Genomic DNA, 13,888 nt, shown 5'->3' with positions numbered 1-13,888 from the left:
AGCCCTATGGAAATAAAATGAATAAAACTTGTGCATGCAAGATTTGTGGTGAGATAGGACATACCCATGAAGAACACAAGGATGGATGCCCTCATTGTGAAGGAAATCACCAAGCTGAAGAGTGTCCAACCATGAAGGTTACTTGTTTCTTGTGTGAAGGAACTACGCACTACCCTGCCCAGTGTCATATTTATCCCAAGGTACAAGAAATTACCAAGAAGCAGAAGGAAGCAGTGAAAGAAGCCCTCGGGGAAAGTTTAAGAAAACGGGTGATGAAAGAAGATGTTGACGACCCTGATGGAGAAAGCCTAAACATATTTTACTCCAATGCTTGCTATTCATGTGGAGAAGAAGGACATCTTTCATAGTATTGCACGAAGGAAAGCCAAGAGTATCTGGGAAACTTCCCGACGGAAGAACTGGAGTTTGATCGACAAGAGATAGAGGAATTGATCGGAGCGAAGAAGTCGAGGAAGAGAAAGAGCATGTATCCCCAGAACAACCCAATTTCTGGAGAAAAGGACCTGAGTCAAATCACTTGTTACAGGTGCAAGGATTTAGGTCATTACACTAGCAAATGCCCAGCAAGAAAGCCAAGAACCCAAGGAGCCAAGATAACCACCAGGAAGCCCCTGGATTTGTCTGAAGTCATTTGTTTACGCTGCAAAGGAGTAGGACATTTTGCCAGAGAATGTTCAGACCCGAGGAAAGCTTGATCTTGATATTGGGATAAAGCATGTAATAAATGTGGAATACACTTTTATTTTTGGGCAATTGAGTTGAGTTATGAAATGGAAATTGTAATAGTTCGTAAAGCAATAAAAGTTGAGGTGTTTGGAATCTCATATGAAATGTTATGAGTTGTTTGTTGATTGTGAGTGCCTCTCTCACTATGTCACCCAGACGTAAGCCTTGAACCCATGGACAAAGCTGACCCAAACCTTTTCCAGAAAATAACCACATTTCACCCAAGGAAATACATGCATTATCCTGAGTACCCCTTCTATCTTATAGTTGCAGATGACAACCCTTTATGAGTCTTTTCTCAAGGGCCCGGAAACGATCATGACCCTGACTAGTGATCAGGATTACCCAAAAATCCTGAAGGAGATGATGAAGCATATTCCTCTTGAAGGAGATGCAGTCTACAAGGGTTATCCTTTCATGGAGAATGGAGTTGAACTTTGGTACGTGGAGGTACACCTCCACCGCGTGAAGGGAGTTTGCCCAAATACTATGGGGCAATACTTTTTCATTTCTTGAGTACCACGAGCAACATTCTTTGACTCTATTCGTGAAGCTGCCATGGAAGCCATACGTCAGATTGGAGAAATACTAGAAGCAAGACTCCGTCACACTTAGGAATACTTGAGGGAGGTGCATGCAGAGATGATGGAGATGAAGCTCATGGCCACCACGATGAAGCAAAACATCGATGATTTGAAGGATCACATCGCACAATTCTAGTGGGACCGAAGCATCTTCAAGTAGGGCAAAGGAATAAAGATGGAAGTAATGCTTGACCATGCCAAACTATGTGGGTGGCAGCTTTTGTAATTGAGTACTTTTGAAATTTGGGTTTTGAGTAGTGGTTAAGGATATAATAAAGGATTTGATATGAACAGAATATGAATTATGGATGAACCAGTACATTTTATTTTAATGGTAATACCCTGTGTGAACACTAGACTGATGGAAAAGGAAAAATATATTCCATAGAGTGGAGTTTGGACAAAATATGTTGGAGTTTTGTTTTGGTTCTGATGGTTACCCCAAGAGTACGCGGGAATGAAGTACTATTGGATTTAAAGGAGATGTAATGTTTAGAATATGGAACAATATTAACTCCAAGGATGAGTTAAAGATATACAAGTGTTGAAGTGGGCCATAACCCACAGGACCCAGGATTTGATAAGGAAACAAGCACAATCTTGTTCAAGAAAATAATTCTTAAAGAAGCTATGATTTCATCAGCATACGTTTCCTAGGAGGTTACGTAAACCCAGGAGTTGTGAATAAACGATAGAGCTTTTCTTGGGCTTGCAGAATCAAGGTATTTACCTAAACCCAGTTCGTGGAGAAGAGAAGTTCTGCAATGCTTGTGAGGATGCCCAAGTGTTAGAATACGTGATTCACTATCTACGTATGTGGTAATGATTCAAGTACGGGATGGATTGGCCCCCATACCGGAGACTTCTATCATGAACTATCATATGTTGATGGAAAATCGGAGAGCCTTAAAACCCTAGAAGAGTGTCGACACGATAAACCAAAAGCCTGAGAATGACAGGACAATGGAAACCCTGTACAGGCACATGTTGCCAATCATAGGTTATGCGGTGAGGTTCAACCCAGACCCATTTCCTGCAGGAGGAACCAGAAATTGTTGACCACCATGAGATTTCGATAGTTGTTTAGCATTGCCGACAGCCTGGTAGCTAAGAAGTCCCAGACTCAGAAGGACCTTATTTGATGCAAGGACTCCAGATTTTGAGGAAAAGGTCATTCCCTTACCAGAAGAGCACTAGTGAAAGAGTTATCCCAGAGAGTATGAGAAGACCGACACCGTCAACCCAAAGGATGGGGTACATGAATTTTGTCAGAACCATAGCCTTGCTTCTAAGAGTGGTAACACCCCATACCTTGTGTTGATGAATGGATTTTCAAGGAGACCCCCCAAACCTAACCTTCTTTCTAGCCTCTCTGAATCTTGAGGACGAGATTCATTTTAAGGGTGGTAGTTTGTAACATCCCAAAATTCTAAATTTTGGAATGTTATATTAAATAAATGATTATGATTGTTTGTTTGATTGTTGTGTGAATGATTGTGTGAAAATGATTGGAAATTGAAAACTTTTTGAAAGTTGAATGAGAGGGAATAAAAGGACTTTCCCGAAACTTTCATCTTGCATTTTGATCACCATGGATTCAAATGTATTTCATCAAAAAACCCTAGAGTGAAGATGATATGACTTCTTCCATTTGAAGAAATGAAAAGGGGTTCAAAAATGATTTGAATTTCCATTTGAAAGATTACAAATTTAGAAACTTTAAGCAACTCAATGAGTTCATGAGGGAAGATAAAATGACTTCTTCATATTTGAAGAAAGAGAGTTGGAAGTTTCAAAGAAATAAATTGGAAGTCACTTTGAAGTTATTTGAAACTCACTTTCCATTTGAAGTTGTTTGAAATTCCAAATTCAAATCCAATTGGGAGTTATTTGATTTTCTATTCAAAATATTTTTCTCCAAAAAAATAAATAAATGGAAATAAGGGTAAAATGATTCCCTTCAATAGAAAATTAGGAGAAACTAAATTTGAAACTATTTTGCTATTTAAAAAAATGATTTTTATTGATTTTAAATGCAATAATAGCACTGTTTGACTTTTATGATTTTTTATGGAATTTAGTTGAACTTGAAAAATAGTTCATCTTATTCGGGGTAGTTTTCTGAACATTTTGGTATATGATATGCCTATGTATATTTTTTTATTTAATTTACTTCTGTTGGAGTTTTCTTTCTGTTTAAAAAAACGCACGCGCGCGCGAGCCCACCGGCCCAGCCACGGGCCGACGAGGCCAAGGCCCAGCCGCAGCGCTAGGGCAGCAAGCCACGCAAGCATCAGGAGGCCAGCGTCCCAGGCCGCCCGAGCGCCCGTCGCTTGCCCGCCCTTGCTTCTCTCCCGCTCGCTCACCCGCACCGACTGACCAATGGGGCCCAGCCTCGTCTCATCCCCAACCTCCCGCTCACCCAGCACAGGATCAGGACACCGTGCGCGCACGCCCGAACCCGCCGGCCGAAGCTCTAGGGATAGAGCTTATCCGCTGCACCCCGAGCCCTCTGCTTGCTCCTATAAAACCCCCAGGACCCCCTCTCTCCGTTCTGCCAGTTCGTTCACCCTCAAACCATCCGCAGTCGCCACAGTTGCCGCTTGGATCTCGCCGGCCGGAGCTCCGTTCACCGGAGGAGCTCGACGACTGTAAGCCACCCCGAGGCCTCAAACTCCGTCAAACTACTCCCCATGTTCTTCTGCACCTAGTTGACATCTTATTTTGCCCCTAGGTTCGCCGGAGACGCCGTCCCGACGACCTGCATCATTGCCAGAGCACAGAGACGCCCGCCCCGCGCAGCACGACCCCGACCACCCCGCTGCCCGCCGACCCCACCAGTGGATCACCCGTGCCGCGCCGGACCCCGCCGCCTCCTTCCCCGTCGCCGAGGAGCGCCGGAGTCGCCGCCCCATCACCGGCCAACGCCAGCGCCGTCGCCCCTGTACGTCGTCGTCGCCTCTGTAAGACGACTGCTCGCTTCCCTGTTCTATTTTTATCTCGTATTAGATCGGTTAACCGCAGTTTAGTAAACCGATCGGTTTAGTTAAACCGATCTTGGTTTTTTTAGTTTTTTTAGCCGCAGTAGCTGTTTTAGTTATTTAGTGGCCGTTCGCCGTTTAGCCAAAGCCGCGAACACTACCAGCCAGCCAGGATCCGCCACGTGGCCAGGGCCTATTTGCAGTTATTTCTTTTTCTGTTTAGTCCCTGAGTTTTATAGATTAGTCCCTGAACTTCGGATAGTCGTATCTTTTTAACCGTAACTCCAAATTCGATGAAACCAGCGGCAAATTCTTCGTCATGATTAGGTCTATCCAGTAGCATCATGTTTGTAAACTTTTTCCAAATTAAAATTTGAACTTTATTCAGATTTTAATTCAAACTTCAAATGGCCATATCTCCTAAACCGTAGCTCCGATTGGTGTGATTCTTTTTGCACCATGTCACCGTAGCCAAACCCTACCACTTGGACCATTGTCACATATTTTCACACACCTAGGATCTGTCCATGATAGTTTTATTACTATGCCAAGTATGCACGATAGATCACATCACGGTTTTGCACCTTATGTCACTTATTTTTGGCACCTGGCACTATTTGCATGCAAGTTATGTCTGTTGGGTTTCCATTTGGTTTTCTGAGTCTTTTGTGTTGCATGTTATTGCTCTCTGGAATGATTGCTTATATATGTTATTTTACTTTGACGATAGACTGTCTGGAGTGCGAAGCCGAGTACTATCGATCTCTAGAATTCAACTATCAGTATCAAGGCAAGTTCACATTTGACCATTCTTCCAATTACCTATGTTTATATTATGCACTTAGTCCTTTTGTGGTAGGATTGCATGGTAGGATTTTTTGTTGCCAGATGGCTATGCCGTTACCTAGTAGTTCATTTGAGGTAGGTCTGATCTATACATCCTTGTCACCACCGTGTAAGTTTATTTTTGCCTTGCTAAATATAGACATGATTAGGGAAGCGAACATGGTGAGACATGAGTGACAAAGTAGTAATCAGGACCAACACTTGTAAACGAACTACTTGGGCGGTATTTGGTTTGAATGGTGGCGAAGTACGGTGGGAGCATGCATGGTTAATCCATGGTGGTGCACCACTGGTGGTCGGCCGCCTAGGCTCAAAGAGATCAATCGTATTCTCATGTCTAGAAGCTTACATGTGCAGCCACAAGCCAATATGGGCTCTGGCTTAGTTGAGTAGTTAGTGTGACCCCTTCTGGGATGGGCTAGCAGATGTAGAATGAGTAGGTGTACCGGCCTATCTGTGGGTTAAGGGGGAATATTTTCGAAAGACTATGTCTCAGTCATCCTGTTCTCAAACGCCAGGTAGTGCGAGAACTTCAAGGGAGGCGATCGAGTCTTGTGGGGAAAAGTGCACAAACCTCTGCAGAGTGTTAAAACCTAATCGATTAGCCGTGTCCCCGGTTACGGACAATTTGAGCATCTACTAGTGGAAATGCTGGGAGATCTCATCACTCTTAATTAAACAGTTGGGTTTTAAATAAAACTTTGGGAATGGATTGAGTTGGGTTTGCCAACTCATCCTATGCTTACAATAGTGTTAGAATAATATCTTTTATTCTAGGGAAAAACTAGCTTTATGCAAAAACTAAACTTAGAGCTTTCCACCAGCCAAATTGCATGTACAAATAGGTTCATTATTCTTATGATGTGACTTGCCAGTACATTCAATGTACTGACCTACAGGGCTGCAACGTCTTATGTTGTAGGAATTTTCTACGACGAGTAAGAGTTACGTTGTAGGGCTACGGTCTACACTCAACTTGCCGTTGGCGTTGATGGACTCCACACCCTTATGTTTGTTTCCGCTGAGACTTATGAGGTATATATCAGTTTTACGTTATTTATACATGTGATTGCACTTTGAGATATACATTGATGTACTGTGTGTGCCAGCATACCGATCCAGGGATGGCACGGATACACAGAGGCTTGACCGGTTGAGGTCGGGTCGCTACAATGTTCTTGATGACCCACTACCTATTGATGATAGCTTTCCTGATGAACAATTAAATGTCATAAATGCTTCTCGAACTGCTCCATGGTATGCTGATTATGCTAATTATATTGTTTCTAAATTTATACCACCTAGTTTCACATACCAGCAAAAGAAAAAGTTCTTCTATGATTTGAGACATTACTTTTGGGATGACCCACATCTTTATAAAGAAGGAGTAGATGGTATTATTAGACGTTGTGTAGCTGAGCATGAACAGGAACAGATCTTACGCAGGTGTCACTCCGAAGCCTATGGAGGACACCATGTTGGAGATAGAACTGCACACAATGTATTGCAATCCGGTTTTTATTGGCCTACTCTCTTCAAGGATGCCCGTAAGTTTGTCTTGTCTTGTGGTGAATGTCAAAGAATTGGTAATATTAGTAGACGTCAAGAAATGCCTATGAATTATTCACTTGTTATTGAACCATTTGATGTTTGGGGCTTTGATTATATGGGACCCTTTCCTTCCTCTAATGGGTATACACATATTTTAGTTCCTGTTGATTACGTTACCAAGTGGGTAGAAGCTATTCCAACTGGTAGTGCTGATCATAATAGCTCTATTAAGATGCTTAAAGAAGTTATTTTCCCGAGGTTTGGAGTCCCTAGATACTTAATGACTGATGGTGGTTCACAATTTATTCATGGTAACTTTCGTAAAATGCTTACTAAGTATGATGTTAATCATAGAATTGCATCTCCTTATCACCCACAATCTAGTGGTCAAGTAGAATTGAGTAACAGAGAGCTCAAATTAATCTTGCAAAAGACTATTAATAGATGTAGAAAGAATTGGTCCAAGAAACTTGATGATGCATTATGGGCCTATAGAACTGCATATAAAAACCCTATGGGCATGTCTCCGTATAAAATGGTTTATGGTAAAGCATGTCACTTACCTCTTGAGCTAGAACATAAGGCATGTTGGGCCATTAAAGAGATCAATTATGATTTCAAACTTGCCGGTGGGAAGAGGTAAGTTGACATTAGCTCACTTGATGAATGGAGAACCCAGGCCTATGAGAATGCCAAGCTGTTTAAAGAAAAAGTTAAAGATGGCATGATAAAATGATACAAAATCATGAGTTCAATGTAGGTGATTATGTCTTTCTATACAACTCTCGTTTAAGATTTTTTTTGCAGGAAAACTTCTCTCCAAATGGGAAGGTCCTTACGTTATCGAGGAGGTCTATCGTTCCGGTGCCATGAAAATCAACAACTTCGAAGGCACAAATCCGAGGGTGGTGAACGGTCAAAGAATCAAACATTATATATCAGGTAATCCCATAAATGTTGAAACTAATATTATTGAAACCGTAACCCCGGAGGAATACATAAGGGACACTTTCTGGAACGTTTTAGACTCCGAAAAGGAATAGGTACATGGTACGGTAAGTAAACCGACTCCAAAACAGTTCTAATGGCAATATTTCTTCGTTTTGGAATATTTAAGAAAATAGGAAAATAAGAAGCAGTCCGGGAAGGACACGAGGCTTCCACGAGGGTGGGAGGCGCGCCCCCCTACCTCATGGGCACCTCGTGTGCTCTCTGGACTCCGTTTTCTTACATGATACTTCTTTTGGTCGGTAAACATTCATTATATAATCTCTCGAAGGTTTTGACCACCGTACCATGCAAATATCTCTTGTCTTTGTTTCGAGCTGTTTTTCTGACAGATGTAGGTCGTCATGTCGTCTTCAAGTGCCCCCAAGGACAAGTTCTTCGAGAAGGTCATCAACCCCTACCTCGCGGAGGTGCTGCAACACCCTCAAACCATTGAGATGCGTGAGGGGTTGTTGCACATCCGCGGTGCTGAGGGACCAAGGAGGACCGGAAGCACGAAGGCAAGGCTCGAGGCATTGGAGCAACAAGTTTTCAAGTGTCAGGAGATGGTGGAGCATGCACTCGACTCCAATCACATTATGATCACGGAGTTCACCAACAACCACAAGCTGGACGTTAAGGACATTGGGGAGGCCATCTTCGAGCTTCATGAGAAAATCGAGCACCTCCAAGCCCAGATCTATGACCTGCAAAACCAAAACTGTGAGATGAATATAGATTCAAGAGGATGAGTTTGGCTGCAGATTTGAGGATTCGGGAGACTCGATCATCCTTCTATGATGGTGAGCCTATGCCTTGGAAGAGGGACGACAAGCCTACATCATCAACAACTCCACCTTCTCCACCAACAAAGAAGAACTGAGTATCTGGAATGGGCACTCCCCTTGGCGACTGTCAAGCTTGGGGGAGTCCCCCGGTATCGTATCACCATCACTTTTATATTTACCGTTTTTCTTAGTTCGATCCTTTTGATAATATCTTGATCTAGTAGAATAAAGTTTTAGTATGATCTAGTTGTTAGTTTTGCTTTATGATCCCTCTATGTAATCGAGTCTGTGAGCTATATAATAAAGATTAGTGTTGAGTCAAGGGCTTGATTATTTTGCTATGATCTTGAGGGGATAAAATAAAAAGAGAAATAATAAAAAGAAATAAAGAGATCATATGGATCTTATGGAGAGTAATGAGCTCACATATAAAGAGTATGATGAATAAAAGTTGTTGAGAGTTGACAAACATAGTTTTGGTCATCGTTGCAATTAATAAGAAGTAATAAAGAAAGAGAGGTTCACATATAAATATACTATCTTGGACATCTTTTATGATTGTGAGCACTCATTAAAGTATGACATGCTAAGAGTTGACGTTGGACAAGGAAGACAACGTAATGGGTTATGTTTTCTTTCATCTGAGATAAATTATATTATCATGGATCATCCAACATGTTGAGCTTGCCTTTCCCTCTCTTGCTAGCCATTTTCTTTGCACCAAGTAGAAATACTACTTTTGCTTCCAAATATCCCTAAACCCAATTTTGCCATCAGAGTCCACCATATCTACCTATGGATTGAGTAAGATCCTTCAAGTAAGTTGTCATCGGTGCAAGCAATAAAAATTGCTCTCTAAATATGTATGACTTATTAGTGCGGAGAAACTAAGCTTTATACGATCTTGTGATATGGAAGAAATAAAAGCGACAGACTGCATAATAAAGGTCCATATCACAAGTGGCAATATAAAGTGACGTTTTTTGCATTAAGATTTTGTGCATCCAACCATAAAAGCGCATGACAACCTCTGCTTCCCTCTGCGAAGGGCCTATCTTTTACTTTTATCTTCTACCTCACATAAGAGTCATGGTGATCTTCACCTTTCCTTTTGACATTTTATCCTTTGGCAAGAATAATGTGTTGGAAAGATCTTGATATATATAGCTAATTGGGTGTGAGTCCACACGAACTATTATTGTTGACATTACCCTTGAGGTAAAACGTTGGGAGGCAAAACTATAAGCCCCTATCTTTCTCTGTGTCCGATTAAAACTTCATACCCATAAATATTGCGTGAGTGTTAGCAATTGTGAAAGACTAAAAGATGGTTGAGTATGTGGACTTGCTGAAAAGCTCTTATATTGACTCTTTCCTATGTTATGATAAATTGCAATTGCCTCAATGACTGAGATTAGAGTTTGGTGGTTCTCAAGCTAGTTTATGATTCATACTTGAAATTGTGATTGAATTGTTACTTTAGCATAAGAGATAATATGACAATATATATATACATGTTGTTGTTCTATGAATAATCATGATGCCCTCATGTCCGTATTTTATTTTTATCGACACCTATATCTCTAAACATGTGGACATATTTTTCGATTTCGGCTTTCGCTTGAGGACAAGCGAGGTCTAAGCTTGGGGGAGTTGATACGTCCATTTTACATCATGCTTTTATATCGATATTTATTGCATTATGGGCTGTTATTACACATTATGTCACAATACTTATGCCTATTCTCTCTTATTTTACAAGGTTTACATGAAGAGGGAGAATGCCGGGAGCTGGGATTCTGGGCTGGAAAAGGAGCAAATATTAGAGATCTATTCCGCACAGCTCCAAAAGTCCTGAAACTTCATGGAAGCTATTTCCAGAATATATAAAAAAACTGAGCGCAAGAAGTTCCAGAGGGGGTGTAACGACCCAAATCTGATAAGATTCGATGTCTCTGTGCTCACTGTGCCAGTCCCTGGATCGACCCGCTAGCACACACAATACATATGAATATCAAATAACAAGTGCATCATTTACTACAACGTATGATTCAGAATTCATAAAGTATTACAAACTGAGTAGCACATAGCTAACTTTATTCAACAATAACAGCGGAAAGGTAGCATAATAAATGACGAGTCCATCAATGCCCACTGGAGAACATGTTGGGTGAAGGCTCGCGACCCTACTGTATCTCACTGATCATCTGAAAATCCTGCAACATAATAAGTTGCAGCCACAAAGGGTCAGTACATTGAATGTATTGGCAAATCACACAATATGATATAGCAAACCTACCTCCACAAAGCAATGTATGACAAACAAAACACACAAGTTAGTTTGGAGAAGAATGTCTTCACCTACCTCCACTACCTGAACTCACAACCGTCTCTAATATTTACTCGCCCAAGATAACCCAAAGATTCTAAATAAACATGACAAGAACTTCAGAAGTATGTCTCAAGTGCGCTCTGTCAGTGGCGCATTCTCTAGGAACAATAGAGCGCTCTGCCAAGGACGCATTCACCTGATTTAAATTCCGAAAACTAAACCTCACCTCAAGTGCGCTCTGTCAATGGCGCATTCTCTAGGGACAATAGAGCGCTCTGCCAGTGACGCATTCACCTGGTTAATAATCCCGAGCCTACGGCTATAAACACTCACCACTTTCATGGATCACTCGACACATGCCCACGTCTACCATAAAGTTGATCACACCATCACATAACACAATCAACACCAAAACATGGCAGCACTAAATATAATGATCAACCAAACATATATATCATAGCATAAGAACCATACATGCATAGCAGAATATAGGGTGAGCATAACCAAAAGTGTAAACTTGCCTTGAAAGGTGCTGAAGTACTCTAGCGATTAATTCCGATCCGCTTCACACTCCAGACAATCTATACGATTAATGGAGGCAACGATAAATAAACTATGCTCACATAACACTAAAATAAAGTAAACAGCAACGAATTCAAATGAAGACTTAAATAATAGAACATATTAGTAGGTATATATTATCTACATGCTGGTAGGATCACAATGCAAAAAGAATCAACTAATTTGGATCAACAGTTTGAAAGATATGGCCTCCGGAAGTTTGAATTCAAATTTAAACAAATTCAAATTTGAACTTTTCAAAAATGTGAAACTTTTGTTCTTCAATATTCTCCTGGTCACTACGAGTACACAGGAAAAAGAATCTATGAATTTGGAGTTACGGCTCTCAAGATAAACCTAAATGAAAATTTGATATGAAATCTGCAAAGAACAATTATGCCATAAAAGCGTTCTGGGAAGAACTGCCGTCGCTGCTGTGGCGTTGCCACGTGGCGCATGCTGATTGACTGGAGGGTGTTCACTGCGATGGCTAAACAACGCATACCTATTCGAGAGGGAAAAAACAGGACATGATTTAATCTGGACCATTAGAGAGAGATCGGGCGGCTAAGGGTAGCTCACCGGAGAGGAACAGAGGCTGGGGCGGCCGGACTTGGACAAAACAGCGGCGCGACAGCTCGGGCGGCGATGGTGGCGCCTGCTCCGGTGGTCTCGAGACTCCGGAGGGTAGCGTATGGGGCGCGGAGCTCGGCTGCGGTCTCGAAGAAGTCCTCAGAGGCGTCGGTGGCGAACGGGGTTGACGGCAGAGGGTGGCTGGAGCTCGGGCGGTGGCTGTGATCTTCGGATCGAGGTCCTTGCGCTCGGTTCGGTACTCCCCTGTGCGAGATAGTGGGTCAAGGCGATAGAGGAGATCATGGCGAAATTAACAGGGGCAAGAGGAGGTGCTGGGACCCACTGTAGGCGACGGAAACGATGACGGCGCAGGTCAGCAGCGGTGGAACTCCGGCGAGATCGCGAAATCAACCTAGGGCACGGGAGACCGCGATTTTGGCGAAAAATCGGACAAGCCGGACGTGGGGAGTATATATATGGAGTTAGGACGGGGCGAGGGGCAGCAGATCGATCGATCCGACTGAGGTCGGGTGCGGCAGCTACAGGTGTTCCTGACAAACACGGCTTCGGGAGGGAGATGACAGGCGGGCCACGGTAGTCAGCGGAACAGGGAAGAAAAGAGAAAAAAAGTAAGGCTGCGGGGTGGGCTCTGCTGCGCCGAGATGGCCGGCTTGCTGTCGCTATGCTGCTGCTGCCTCAGCGCACTGGGCGAGGAATAGAAATGGGCTGCGACTGTCCAAGCCCATACGAACAGTAATATCTGCCTGAGTAATTATACTGAACGGAAGGTCTATTTGGCTAAAAATAAAATAGAAGATCACTTCCTAAAAATACCAGAACACAGAGTAAAAACATTACTACTAATATGGAAAAATGGGGTAAAGATGAGGTCGGGACAAAGTTAGGGGGGAAAATGGAATTGGCCCTACTACTAATATCGACTATTGTGAACATTTTTAAAACACATATGCACTTTTGAAAAATTATATTTTATGCAATGCAAGCACATAAAGAACAACATAATAACCACTATAAAACAATTTTGAGTTTCTATAAAGACAAAAATAATTTAGGTAGACACCAGAATATATTCTTAGCATTTTCCGAATATAATTAATAGGGGAGAAGTCATATTATCTCCACTCCAAATATTTTTGCCTTGAGTTGGAAAACACTTTGAATAAACAAAAATAATAATAATTCAAATATGCATAGAAATCATGATGACAAAGAATGATCCTATTAGCATTCCAAATCTGAAAATTTGGGATGTTATAGGGGGGCCACACCCTGGCCACGAGGGTGGGGGCGCGCCCCCTGCCTCGTGGCCCCCCTGGTGGCCCTCCGATGCCCATCTTCTGCTATATGGAGTCTTTCGTTGAGGAAAAAAATCATAAGCAAGCTTTCGCGACGAGACTCCGCCGCCATGAGCGGAACCTTGGCGGAACCAATCTAGGGCTCTGGCGGAGCTTTTCTGTCGGGGAAACTTCCCTCAGGGAGGGGGAAATCATCACCATCGTCATCACCAACGATCCTCTCATCGGGAGGGGTTCAATCTCCATCAACATCTTCACCAGCACCATCTCATCTCAAACCCTAGTTCATCTATTGTATCCAATCTTTGTATCCAAACCTCAAATTGGTACCTGAGGGTTGCTAGTAGTGTTGATTACTCCTTGTAGTTGATGCTAGTTGGTTTACTTGGTGGAAGATCATATGTTCAAATCCATTATGCATATTAATACCCCTCTGATTATGAACATGAATATGCTTTGTGAGTAGTTACATTTGTTCTTGAGGACATGGGAGAAGTTTTGCTATTATTAGTCATGTGAATTTGGTATTCGTTCGATATTTTGATGAAATGTATGTTGTCATCCCTCTAGTGGTGTCATGTGAACATCGACTACATGACACTTCGCCATTGTTTGGGCCTAC

At 42.3% G+C, this 13,888-nt stretch overlaps 1 long non-coding RNA gene across 1 annotated transcript; it reads right to left on the bottom strand.

Annotated features, from left to right (window-relative positions):
* Positions 1-11,335: 11,335 nt before the first annotated feature.
* On the bottom strand, positions 11,336-12,515 carry LOC125541498. Its single transcript, XR_007297558.1, has 3 exons — positions 12,294-12,515; positions 11,960-12,214; positions 11,336-11,397 (listed from the first exon to the last, which is right to left on the bottom strand). It is a non-coding gene; the product is annotated as an uncharacterized LOC125541498 (long non-coding RNA).
* Between the last annotated feature and the right edge of the window lie 1,373 nt (positions 12,516-13,888).

Source organism: Triticum urartu, chromosome 2 (assembly GCF_003073215.2).
Source record: "Triticum urartu cultivar G1812 chromosome 2, Tu2.1, whole genome shotgun sequence".
NCBI classification, from domain to species: domain Eukaryota; kingdom Viridiplantae; phylum Streptophyta; class Magnoliopsida; order Poales; family Poaceae; genus Triticum; species Triticum urartu.
Note: the sequence above shows the minus strand (reverse complement) of the source record. Positions and strands in the feature narration are given on the sequence as shown.